The sequence below is a fragment of the Carcharhinus amblyrhynchos genome, chromosome 25 (genome assembly GCF_965287045.1).
Source record: "Carcharhinus amblyrhynchos chromosome 25, sCarAmb.v2.hapA, whole genome shotgun sequence".
Taxonomy (NCBI): domain Eukaryota; kingdom Metazoa; phylum Chordata; class Chondrichthyes; order Carcharhiniformes; family Carcharhinidae; genus Carcharhinus; species Carcharhinus amblyrhynchos.
This window is the reverse complement of record NC_137348.1, coordinates 40,720,109-40,733,696: the sequence shown is the minus strand read 5'-3', so window position 1 is coordinate 40,733,696 and position 13,588 is coordinate 40,720,109. Positions and strand designations below refer to the sequence as shown.

Genomic DNA, 13,588 nt, shown 5'->3' with positions numbered 1-13,588 from the left:
CTCTGAGGTGGTATACTGCCTTCACGGTGCCAGCATCAAGAATGTCACAGAGCAGCTGCAGGATATTTTTGGGGGAGGTTGAACTGCCAGTAGTTGTGATCCACATTGGGATCAATGACATGGGTGGGAAAAGGGATGAGGTCCTGAAAGCAGATTTTAGGGAGTTAGTAAAGGAATTAAAAAGCAGGACCTCAAGAGCAGTAATCTCAGGATTACTCCCAGTGCCACCTGATAGGTTAAGAATAGGAAGAGTGAACGGTTCAACATGTAACTGGAGATTTCTGGGGCAACGGGACCAGTTTTCTGTGGCAGGCAGGATCTGTACAAGGAGGACAGGTTACATCTCAACAGGATCAGGACCAGTATCCTTGCGGGGAGGTTTGCTAGGGCTTTGGAGAGGGTTTAAACTGCATTGCGGGGGTGGAGGGAAATCTGAGGGTAAATTCAGAAAGGAGAGGAGAAAAACTAGAAGTAGAGAAGTTATAATTGATTGGGAGGTTGTATCAGAGAGTAGCATCAAGGTAAAAAGAATACTTGGGGAATTTGATAGAATTAGATTAGGTAATAGATGGGATCAGAGTAATGGGGAAAGTAAAAAGCCAAAATCAGGATTAATGTGCATATATGCAAATGCACAGTGTGTAAGATTTAAAATAATGATGAATTGATATTACTGTAACAGAGCCCCTGCTCAAAGGACAGCACTGGGTGTTAAATATTTCTGGCTACAAGGTTTAGAATAGACAGGCAAGGAAGAAAAGGGGTGGGGGGGGTTGCGGAGGGAGGTGGCAGTATTAATTAAAAATAGCATTACAGTACTGGAGAGGGGAATCATTAATGGAATTTCTGGATGGAGAGGTAAGGAATGAAAGAAGTGCAGTAACATTGATCAGTGTGGTATATCGACCACCAACTGGGGTACGGGTGTAGAGAAACGAATGTGCAAAAATTACGAAATAATAGGGGACTTCAAATGTAGACTGGGATGGGAATAGTGCAAAGGGACTCGAGGAACAGGAGTTCCTGGACTGTGTTTGGGATTGTTTTCTGCAGCAGTATGTTTCTGGCACAGTTGGAGCTGGTTCTGGGGATGAGTTGGTCCAAGTGGATCAGATATCAGTGGGAGAGCATTCAGGGAACAGTGAGCATTGCATCAAAAGATTTAGGTGGCCATGGAAAAGGCCGAGGAGCAATCCAAAGCAGGGATCGGAGTCAAGTAAGTTGGAATTAAATGTTGGCAGAAAAGTTGGAGACTGACCAATGAGCTTCCTTCAAAATGTTTTGCTGGTAATCATAAAATCCCTTAAAAAAAAGGCCATTCAGCCCATTGAATCTGCTCTAACACTCTGTCCTGTTCCCATAACCCCACACATTTACCCCACTAATCTCCCTAACCTACACATCTTTGGACACGAAGGGACAATTTAGCATGGCCAATCCACCTAACCTCATACCTTTGGACTGTGGGAGGAAACCGGAGCACCCGGAGGAAACTCACACTGACAAGGGAAGAACGTGGAAACTCTACACAGTTACCCAAGGCTGGAATCAAACCTGGGTCCTTGGTGCTGTGGGGCAGCAGTGCTAACAACTACCACCTCTCAAGGCAAAGTCTTGAGGAAAGGTAGGGCACACAAGTCCACAACGCTCTGGATGATGACAGGGGCAAATGTAAAAAGGCAGAAGTGAGGGTACGACAGATGTCATATGGAAATACAAATGGAGAATCAGGCTGAATATAGAAGGTCCAGAGCAGAAATGAAGAAACTAGTAAGTAAAGCAAGGCGGGAACATGAAAGAGACTGGCTGCTATATAAAATCGCAAGGTCTCCAAAAGCATGTGAATAATAGAAGGGTGGTAAAAGAAAGAGTAGGGCCAATCAGGGGACTTGCATCTGGAGGCAAGAGAAACAATGGAGATTTTAAACAAGTACTTTTGCCTTTACAATGGAAGAGGATGTTACCCTAGCCATGGTGAGAAAGGAGGTAACTAAAAGAATTTACACTTGAGAAGGTGGAAGTGTTAGGCTATCTTAAAATGCATAATGTGCCAGGAATCCGAGGGAAGTATGAGTGGGAATTGCAGAGGCACCGGCCATAATTTTCCAGGTCTTTCCTAGAGTCGGATGGTACTAGAGCACTGGAGAATTGTAAATGTTACCTCTTTGTTCAAAAGGGGAGTGCAAGGACAAAGCTAGTAACTGCAGACCAGTCAATTTGACTTCAGTGTTAGGGAAACTATCGTGCAGGATGAAAGCAGCAGTCACTTAGCCAAGTGCAAGATAACTAAGGAAAGTCAGCATGGATTTATTATGGGAAAATGATATTTGATTTGACGGGAGCTTTTTTGAAATGGTGACAGGAAGGGTTAATAAGGGCAAAGCTGTTGATGTGGTGTACATGGATTTTCAAAAGGTATTTGATACAGTGTCAGACAACAGAGCTCAGAGCAAAATTCTAGCTCATGGAATAAAAAGGAAAGTAGCACTTGGATAAGAAATTGGGATGGGAAACAGTGGTGATAAATGTTGTTTTTCAGAATGGAGGAGGGTTTATAATGGGGTTCCTGAGGGGTCAGTGTTGGGACTCTTCCTCTTCCTGGTATATATTAATGACCTAGACGCAAGGGTTCAGGAGACAATTTCAAAATTTGCAGATGAAATGAAGATTGGAAACATTGTCCACTGAGATGAGGATAGTCTTGAACTGCAAAAGCATATGGACATGGTGGGCTGGGCAGACAAGTGACAGAGCAGAGTTTTGGCAGGAAGAATATGAAGTGACAGTGTGAAATAAAGGAGAAACTCTAAAGGAGGTGCAGGAACAGAGGGACCTCTGTGTATGTACTTAAGTCATCAACAACGGCTAACAAGGCTGCGGACTTCGGAAAATGGGATTAGGATAGATAGATGCTTGATGGTTGGTGCAGACACGATGGGCTGAAGGGCCTCTTTCTGTGCTGTAAATAATTCTTAGTCAATCATATGGCATCCTAGGTTTTATTAACAGGGCATTGAGTATAAGAGTAAGGAGGTCACATTGAACGTGTAGGCCTCAGCTGGAGAACTTGAAGGATGTGAAGACATGGAAGAGAATACAAGGAGTTTCACAAGAATGATTCCAGGGATAAACAACAGTAACTATGAGGAAAGATCAGAGAAATTGTGATTACTCAACGAAGGTATTCAAGATCCTGAGGGATGTGGACAGGATACAGAGTTAGAAACTTCCCTCTCAAGAGAGCATCAAGAACTGGGGATTCCGAATAATTTGCAAAAGGAGTAAAAGTGATGTTAGGAAAATCTTTTTCACCCAGGAGGGTGGGTAGAGTCTGGAAGGAACTTCCTGAGAGGATGGTGGAAGCAGGTTCACCCGAGGTATTCAAAAGGGAATTGGATTACTATCTGAAAAGAGAGAATGTGTAAGGTTGCTGGGATAAAGCAGGGGAGTCAGTTTAGGTTGAACGTTCTTTCAGAAAGCAACTTTTCAATACATCCCAATACTTGACAATTATAAATCAAATTACCAACCAACAAGAAGCACACTTGTGCTACGTGTAATATGAACCTAGACTGGTTATGGTACTCTGTTCCCTACTCCACCGGACTGTGCCCAACAACTAGGGGTTTCTCAATCCACTGAATAGACCACCCAGCAGCCTCAGGCAAGGCTAGAGGAGATGGGGTCTGCTTTCTAATTAGTACCTCGTGTTACCTAGACACAGCACCACTGGTGAGTTTCTGCTCCCCTAACGCTAAAACGCTGCCCCTACTACCTTCTGCAGGAGTTCACCTCTTATCCTGACAGCAGTTTACATTCCTCGCGGAGGTGAGACCACACTGGATGAAACATACACCACGTGGAAATGCCGGCGTTGGACTGGGGTAAACACAGTAAGAAGTCTCACAACACCAGGTTAGAGTCCAACCAGTTTATTTGATAGTAATCCCACAAGCTTTTGGAAACACTGTTCCCTCGTCAGATGTGTGGAAGGTTCTGATCAGAGAAGGGCATATAAAGACAACACAGTTTACAGAATACTGACTCACATTCTAATCAGTATTCAGTAAACTGTGTGTGACTTTATATGCCCTTCTCTGATCGGAACCTTCCACACACCTCACAAAGGAACACCGCTTCCGAAAGCTTATGGGATTACTATCAAACAAATTGGTTGGACTCTAACCTGGCGTTGTGAGATGACTTACTGTGAAATGTACATCAGCAGAAAGAGCTGTGAGATGAAACATCCCAAGGCCTTGTTCATGGTGGCTGGGGACTTCAATCTGGCCAAACTCAAGAGCATACTACCAAGTAACCACCAACACGTCTCCTGTTCCACCAGAGGCTCAAACATCTTAGACCAGTACTACATAAATATCAAACATGCCGACCTCTCTATCGCTCGCCCACACTTTGGTAAATCAGATCACAAGGCTGTGCTCCTGCTCCCGGCTTACAAGCAAAAACTGCAATGGGAGAATCCATCAAGGAGAGTTGTGCAATGTTGGTCTGAGGAATTGGATGATCTATCGGATTGTAGAGTCAGTGGACTCATCAATATTCCCACCAATGATAGCAAGGTCTGCAAGATATAACAGTCTACCAGATGAAGGCATGAAAAGTTGCCAGCAGCAATGCAACCTTCCCCAATGAGCTCAATGCCATCCATGCCCGCTTTGAGCAAGACGTTAGCGAGAGCTTGCCCTCCACTCCGGAAGCCTCGGTCGAACCTGTACCAGACGTCACCAGCACAGACATCAGATCAGCCTTCCTGAAAGTCAACCCGTGGAAAGTGACTGGCCCAGATGAGCACTCAGATCCTGTGTGGACCTGTTGGTGGGGGTATTTGCAGGCATCTCTAACCTCTCTTTGCACCAATCTGAGGTCCTTATCTGATTCAAAAAGCTGATCATCATCCCAGTACCAAAGAAAAGCCGGACAATGTGCCTTAATGACTATCAGTTCCAACATCCATCAATATGAAGTGCTTCAAAAGGCTAGTCATGGTACGAATCAATTCCAGCCTCCCAGATAGTCTAGATCCACTACAGTTCACCTATTGCTGCAACAGGTCCACGACAGACACCATCTCCATGGCCCTACACTCAACCATGGATCACCTGGATAATAAAGGCACCTATGTCAGACTCTTATTTATTGACTACAATTCAGTTTTTGACACCATTATTCCTACGAATCTCCAAACCCCGTGGCCTAGGGCTCGGCTCCTCCATCTGCGACCGGATCCTGAATTTCCTAACCCACAGACCGCAATCAGTAAGGATAGGCAACAACGCCTCACAATCCTCAACATCAATGCCCCATAAGGCTGTGTTTTCAGCCCCTTACTAAACTGTTTATACACAAAGAACAAAGAAAATTACAGCACAGGACTAGGCCCTTTGGCCCTCCAAGCCTGCACCAAACTGCCCGAATTAACTAAAACCCCCTAACCCTTCTGGGGACCATATCCCTCTATTCCCATCCTATTCATGTATTTGTCATGAAGCCGCTTAGAAGATATTACCATATCCGCTTCCACTACCTCCCTCGGTAATGAGTTCCAAGCACCCACTACTCTCTAAAAAATCTGCCTCATACATCTCCTTTAAACCTTGCCCCTCACACCTTAAACCTGTGCCCCCTAGTAACTGACTCTTCCGCCCTGGGAAAAAGATTCTGACTATCCACTCAGTCCATGTCTCTCAATCTTGTAGATTTTTATCAGGTCTCCCCTCAACCTCCGTCGTTTCAGTGAGAACAAACCAAGTTTCTTCAACTCTGCTCATAGCTAATGCCCTCCGTACCAGGCAACATCCTGGTGAATCTTTTCTGTACCCTCTCCAAAGCCTCCACATCCTTCTGGTAGTGTGGCGACCAGAATTGAACACTATATTCCAAGTGTGGCCTAACTAAGGTTCTATAAAGCTGCAACAGGACTTGCCAATTTTTAAACTCAGTGCCCCAGCCGATGAAGGCAAGCATGCTGTATGCCTTCTTTGCTACCTTCTCCACCTGCATTGCCACTTTCAGTGACCTGTGTACCTGTACACCCAGAACCCTTTGCCTATCAATACTCTTAAGGGTTCTGCCATTGCCTGTATATTTCCTATCTGTATTAGACCTTTCAAAATGCATTATCTCACATTTGTCTGGGTTAAATGCCATCTGCCATCTCTCTGCCCAAGTCTCCAACCGATCTACATCCTGCTGTATCCTCTGATGGTCCTCATCACTATCCGCAAATTCACCAATCTTTGTATCGTCCACAAACTTACTAACCAAACCAGTTACATTTTTCTCCAAATCATTTATATATATTACAAACAGCAAAGGTCCCAGCACTGATACCTGAGGAATGCCACTTGTCACAGCCCTCCATTCGGAAATGCACCCTTCCACTGCTACCCTCTGTGTTCTTTGACCGAGCCAGTTTTGTACCCACCTTGCCAGCTCACCTCTGATCCCGTGCGACTTCACCTTCTGCACCAGTCTGCCATGAGGGGCCTTGTCAAAGGCCTTACTGAAGTCCATGTAGACAGCATCCATTGTCCTACCCGCATCAATCATCTTCGTCACTTCCTCGAAAAACTCAATCAAGTTCATGAGACACGACTTCCCCCTCACAAAACTCACTAATATGTCCAATTATTTCCAAGTGGGAATAAATCCTGTCTTGAGGAATCCTCTCCAATAATTTCCATATCACTGATGTAAGGCTCACTGGCCTGTAATTACCTGGATTATTCTTGCTACCCTTCTTAAACAAAGGAACACTGGCTATTCTCCAATCCGCTGGGATCTCCCCCATAGCCAGTATCCTTTGCCTCTCTCAGTATTCTGGGGTATATCCCATCAGGTCTTGGGGACTTGTCTACCTTAATGTTTCTCAAGAACACCAATACCCCCTTCCTTTTTGATCTCAAAAAGTCACACCTATGACTGTGTAGCCAAATTTCCCTCCAACTTGATTTTAAAGTTTGCTGATGACACAACCTCAGTGATATTAAACAATGATAAGACATAGTACAGGAGAGAGATAGAGAATCTCTCCCTCAATGTCAGCAAAGTGAAGGAGCTAATCATCAACTTCAGGAAGTGTAGTAGAGGGCATGCCCCTGTCCACATCAATGGGGATGAAGTGGATATGGTCAAAAGCTTCAAATTTCTAGGTGTCCAGATCACCAACAACCTGTACTGGTCCCTCCACACCATTAATGCCTCTACTTTCCCAGGAGGCTAAGGAAATTTGGCACGTCTGCTACAACTCTCACCCACTTTTACAGCTGCACCATATAAAGCCTTCTTTCTGGTTGTATCACAGCTTGGCTCCTGTTCTTTCCAAGACCACAAGAAACTAAAGAGGGTCATGAACGAAGCTCAGTCCATCACTCAAAACAGCCCCCCATCCATTGACTCTGTCTACACTTTGCGATGCCTCAGAAAAGCAGCCAGCATAATTAAGGACCCCACGCACCCCGAACATTCTCTTTCACCTTCTTCCATTGGGAAAAAGATACAAAAGTCTGAGGAGAGGTACCAACCAACTTAAAACAGCTTGTTCCCTGCTGCTATCAGACTTTTGAATGGACTTGCCTTGCATTAAGTTGATCTTTCTCTAAACCCTAGCTCTGACTGTAACACTACATTCTGCACTCCCTCCTTTCCTTCTCTATGAACATTATGCTTTGTCTGTGTGCAAGAAACAATACTTTTCACTGTATACTAATACATGTGACAATAATAAATCAAAATACAGTAACCTTGAACTCCGCTTAATGTCAATAAACCTATATTTACATAGCTTGAGTGAATGGCCTCCAGCACTTGGTTGCTGGGTACCTTGGTTTCTCTCCCCTATCCGTACCTGGGTCCTGCAGATGGAGACTGACTTGACTGACGGTCATGGTACACAAGAAATCAATAGTCACGCTCACCATCAAGGCAGATGAACTCATAGGGAGATGATTCAGTTGAAATACTTTGCTTCCGATGTAGAAACATAACAGGAGATTCCTGCAACGCTTTCACAGATTTGCACAATCCAATTTCTCTCAGCTTCCCCCTCATGAATAGCAACTCAGATCCCAGTCTAGTATTGTGTTTAAACCTCAGCACCCTCTTCTGCCCTCCTTGAAACCCACCAATTTAACCAAGTCTCTCCTTCATAACTCAATGTACTTTTTTTTTTGAAACTACACTTCTTAAGTTGCTCAACCTGTGAAGGGGCAGGTATGGCTTAACAGTGCCCCTCCAGAGACTGGAGCACAAAGTCTTGGCTTCACCTCAGTACGGAGGAGGTGCCGCACTATTAGAGATGTCACCTTTCAGCTGAGGTATTAAACCAAGTGCCCTCCCCAGGCACCATTTTGAAGGAGGGCTGGTGGAGGGTGGGTTTGGGTTGGGAGCTGTCCCTCGGGTTAATATTAATTCCCCAACCAACAGTGCTCAAAGAAAAATGTGAGAACTTACCACACTGTCGTTAGCGAGACGTACCTGTGCATAAGTTAGTGGCTGTGATTCCTACAACACCACTTCACTGATGTAAGGCTCACTGGCCTGAAATTACCTGGATTATTCTTGCTACCCTTCTTAAACAAAGGAACATTGGCTATTCTCCAATCCTCTGGGATCTCGAGTGTAACGCATCTTGAGATGGCCTGAGGTTGTGAAAGCATGATACAAATATGTTTATTTTATACAAATGCAAGCTGTCACTTACAAACTATCCTCTAGTTAGTTTCAAACCTAACACCCAAAAAAGTAATTAAATCTCTCTTCCATTAGACTGTTAATCTCCATTACTTGAGTGATAGTCTTCTGTACAGAAGTATACTAACTGCTAGTGTATCAGTCTTACCCAAGCTTGACCCTCCTGTACCCTTCAGTACTTTCACCCAGACGCTTACTGATGATAACTCTGAGAATAAGGCCCAGAACAATCGGCAACACTCCCGGAAGCAGAAAATGCAGCAATCCATGCAGGGGAAATGACACACCAGGATCCAACAGCTGGTATATGCTTCAGTTTATGACCTTTATTGTGAGAAAGAGTTTCCATAAAGATCACCAATTTTAATGTGTATATAATCCTTGAATATTGAAAATCATGGCTTACACTAAGACTTCCATTAACAGCACCTAAGCCAGTGCATACATACTGAAAGGAAGATTCAATAAATTAAAAAAAATCTGTAACCTTTTAAAAAAAAACATGCTTTACATTCTTGTAACGAGTTTAATGTAACATGCAGTTTGAGAAATATTAATGTCGGAAGAAAGCCAGGATAGCACTGAAGGTGCAGCAGTTGAATAACATTAACCATGGATTCTATAAAAGCCCTTAAATTCAGGAACACCAAAGGGAGGTAAGAAAAGGAGGAATATGTGGAAGACCTTGTAGCAAAGAGCATTAAGAACCGTGAAGGGAGAATTTCCTTGGGGCACCTCCCACTGTGTACCCATTGACACAAGTCAATGAGGTTCTCCTGAAGTTACAGCGAAAGAGTGGGAGAGGTACAGAGAAAAGCAACCCCACGAGAATTAAGACTTACAGTGTTCTACAGGATAAGACTGGATACACAGCGCAGCTACTGCCTGACTACAGTGAAAAGGCAGCTGTGGTTTGGGGATATAACCTTTAACAAAGGTCATCCCCAACCAGTAGCGAAAGGAGCTTATATTCTGGCACTTTCCCACAAGGTAGAAATAGTACCATTTTATCAGGAGCTGTTCAGGGGAAGAAAGGCAGTTCTACCGTCAACACCCATGGTGAGTGATGCATGATCACCGGGGGCTAAGAATGAGAAAGAAGCAACTAAAAATTAGTTTGAACATAATCTTACAGTGTGCCAAAATTCACAAGCATCACACTTCTATATTTGCCAATAACACACAACATATTACAAATTCTCACCTATAGAGAGTGGTCACACTATGAACAGGACTGGAAGGCTACAATTCAATATATTGCACAAAACCTCTAATTGGGTAAAATTACTTCTTAAAAAAATAGAATGAACTTCACATAAAAACAGCAGACCTCACAGCCGCTCTTCTAACATCACTCAAAAACAAACAAAATCTAAAGATACGCACAGAAACTATAGCCACTCTCTGGCGATGGGAAAGAAAGCTCTTAGAAGTGAAAAATTTGGGAAAAAAATTAACATCCACTTGGACAATGTTGATTAATTACGGAAAGCCAGCATGGATTTGTTAAGTATCGTTTAACCTTTTTGATTAAGTTTTTTTTGGTATGGTAAGGTTGTTGAAGATTGTGGTGTAAGTGGACTTCCAAAAAGGCATTTGATAAAGTGCCACATAATAGGCTTATCAGCTAAGCCCAAAGTAACCAAAGGGTAGAATGGATACATGGCAGAGCGACAGGAAACTGTGTTGGTGAATGGTTGGTTTTCAGACTGGAACAAGGTATATGGTAGGGTTCCCCAGGGGTAGAAGAATGAGGGGAGATTTGATAGGGGTGTATAAGATTTTGATGGGTATAGATAGAGTGAATGCAAGCAGGCTTTTTCCACTGAGGCTAGGGGAGAAAAAAACCAGGGGGCATGGGTTAAGGGTGAAAGGAGAAAAGTTTAAAGGGAATATTAGGGGGGGCTTCTTCACACAGAGAGTGGTGGGAGTGTGGAATGAGCTGTCGGATAAATGCGGGGTCACTTTTAACATTTAAGAAAAACTTGGATGGGTTCATGGATGAGAGGGGTGTGGAGGGATATGGTTCAAGCGCAGGTCAGTGGGACTAGGCAAAAAATGGTTTAGCACAGACAAGAAGGGCCAAAAGGCCTGTTTCTGAGCTGTAATTTTCTATGGTTCTGTGGGTCAATATTATGCTTTACTTGATCAATATTAATGACCTGGACTTGGACATACAGAGTTTACAAATAGCACAAAACCTGAAAGTGCTGTGAACTGTGAGGAGAGTAGCGGTGAACTTCAAAAGGATGGTGAAATGAGTAAAATTCAACGTGGAGAAATGTGAAGTGATACACTTGGTAGGAAGAATAAAATAAAGTACACAAATCTACAGGAGTGTCGGAGCAGAGGGACCTGGGGAAGGGAGCACAAGTCACTGAAGGTGGCAGGAAGTAGTTAATAAGGCATTCGGAATCCTGGGCTTTATCAACAGAAGCACTGAACACTAAAGCAAATAAGTTACGGTGAGCCTTTATATAAAAACAAACTGGTTCAGCTTCAACTGCAGCACTGCAGCAAAAGCTGGGAGTCACAGTTTAGAAAACATGTAAAGGCACTGGATAAGGTGCAGAACAGATCTATGAGAATGGTTCAGAAGATGAGAGACTTCAGTTTCGTGGATAAATAAGAGACAGACCCGAGATCATCAGAGTGAAGGTTTGATCGTGGTGTTCAAAATCGTGGAGTATGGGGTGGGAGTGGAAAGAGTAGACAGGGAGAAACTATTCTCATATGGATGGCACAGTGGTTAGCACTGCTGCCTGACAGTGCCAGGGACCTGGGTAAGATTCTGGTCTCAGGTCACTGTCTTTGTGGAGTCAAAGAACAACACAGCACGGGAAACAGGCCCTTCGGCCCAACGAGCCTGCACCGCCATTTTAACATTATGAGTCTGCACATTCTCCCCGTGTCTGCATGGGTTTCCTCCGAGTGCTCTGGTTTCCTCCCAAAGATGCGTGGATCAGATTGGTTGGCTAAATTGCCACTTAGTGTCAGGGGACTAGCAAGGTAAATAAGCGGGGATAGAGCCTGGGGGGAGGATTCTGATCGGTGCAGACTCAATGGGCCGAATGGCCTCTTCCTGCACTGTAGGGATTCTATGGTGGCGAGGTCACTGATTTAAGATAATCGCCAAAAAAACCAAAAACAAAGTTGCATAGATGTTTTAATGCAGGGAGTGTTTAGGATTTGGAATGCACTGCCCGAGTGTGTGTGGCAGAGACAGATTCAATCGTGGTTTTCAGAACAGGATTGGGTGATTTATTTGAAGATAAAGATACACAGGGAAAGGCAGGGGAGAGAGACTAGGTGAATCGTTTGTGTAGAGCTGGCATGGATATGACAGGATGAATGGCCTTCTGTGGAACTATTCTATAATTCACAAGATCCTGCTACACTTCTTTTCACAAGCTTATGGCTTGTGCTATCAAATAAATCTGTTGGACTTTAACCTGCTGTTGAGAGACTTCTTATACACCTTGTTTTCTGTAGAGTATTGAACAACGGGGCAATATGGACGGTTTGGTATGTGGGGTTGAGATGATGGGCACAAACTAACTGTACATTCATTTGGGCTCTCTGCAGAACTGTCGCACCAACTCCCAGTGGTATTCCGATATATCTCCAAGGACAAAGAGCACAAACACACAGCAGCCAGAAAGCAAAAGTCTTAAATTTTCCGGTTCCAGTTTTCTGTTCGTTGCCTACTCAAGGAGTCAGTGATAATTCCAGTTACAACGCAATGCTACCTCACGGCAGCACGACACTAACATTACTGCTAACACACATCAGGCCGAACCAGGGTTAGATCACCCATCCACGAGGAACACCTCACACCAGCCAGCCTGCAGGCTGCTCCACATGGCTTTACCGAGAGTAAACCTCATCTAGTTATCTGTATAGGGCAGCAGGGCTGGAGAAAGAGGACGAATAAGGCACCAGCAGGCTGTGATGAAGTGGACGAGGTCATACGCAGATCTGAGAGAGACATAAGGTTAAATTAATCAGTGACAAAAGCAATGAAGATACTAACCAAAGAACAGCGACCCTGACAGTGGTGACTGGATGATTCATTACACCAGAGAATCAGTATAATGCAGCACTGACAGAAAGCAATCGCCTTCATATGTCAGCTCTTTCGAAGAACAATTCAATCCATCTCACTCCTCCACTCCTCACACGTATCCATGCAAACGTTTTTAACTTCAAATATTTGTTCAAAGTAGCCTTCAAAAGGGAACTGAATCTGTTTCCATCAACCTTCCAGGCAGTCCAAATACTAATTAATAAGAGGTTTGTCCTCATCTCATTTGGTTCCTTTGTCAATCTGGAAATCACTGCTTGAAAGGATGTTGGAGGCAGAAATCTACACTGCATATTTAGATATGCACTTGAGATCCCAGGGCCTGTAACAGTGCAGGCGAAAGAGCTGGAACAAAGGATTAAGCTGCTGAACTCCTTTGATGTCAGGGACACAATGGGGCAAATATCCTCTCTCTGTGGCTTAAATGTTTCTATCACCTTAAACTGGTTACTGGTTGTGCAGGGACTAGAACCATTTCCCCTTAAGTTACTCTATCCTAATTATTCATGATTTTAAACGCCTATATCAAATCTCCTCTTAGCCACCTCTGCTCTGAGGAGAAACTACAGCAATGTATTTATTCCCAGTCCATCAGGAAAGGGAGCTTGGACCTTCACAATGATGTGGGCCAAATGTCAGTATAGAAACACTTATAGGACGGTGAGCACTGTGTCATAAGGTTTAGGTGGAAAGGGACAAGGAACATCCAGTCAGAATCATTAGCCGGGTAGCGGGGAGCCAATGAGGTAATGGGTCTGGCCCAGGTAAATTAGAATCAAAGATTAGCGG

The 13,588-nt window shown here is 44.0% G+C and overlaps 1 protein-coding gene across 1 annotated transcript in view; it reads right to left on the bottom strand.

The window, feature by feature from the left end:
• Positions 1-12,208: 12,208 nt before the first annotated feature.
• lrsam1 (leucine rich repeat and sterile alpha motif containing 1) overlaps positions 12,209-13,588 on the bottom strand; it is an 87,100-nt gene continuing 85,720 nt past the window's right edge. The window contains 1 exon segment of the mRNA XM_080212432.1: positions 12,209-12,693. The gene's annotated coding sequence lies outside the window, so the exon portion shown is untranslated.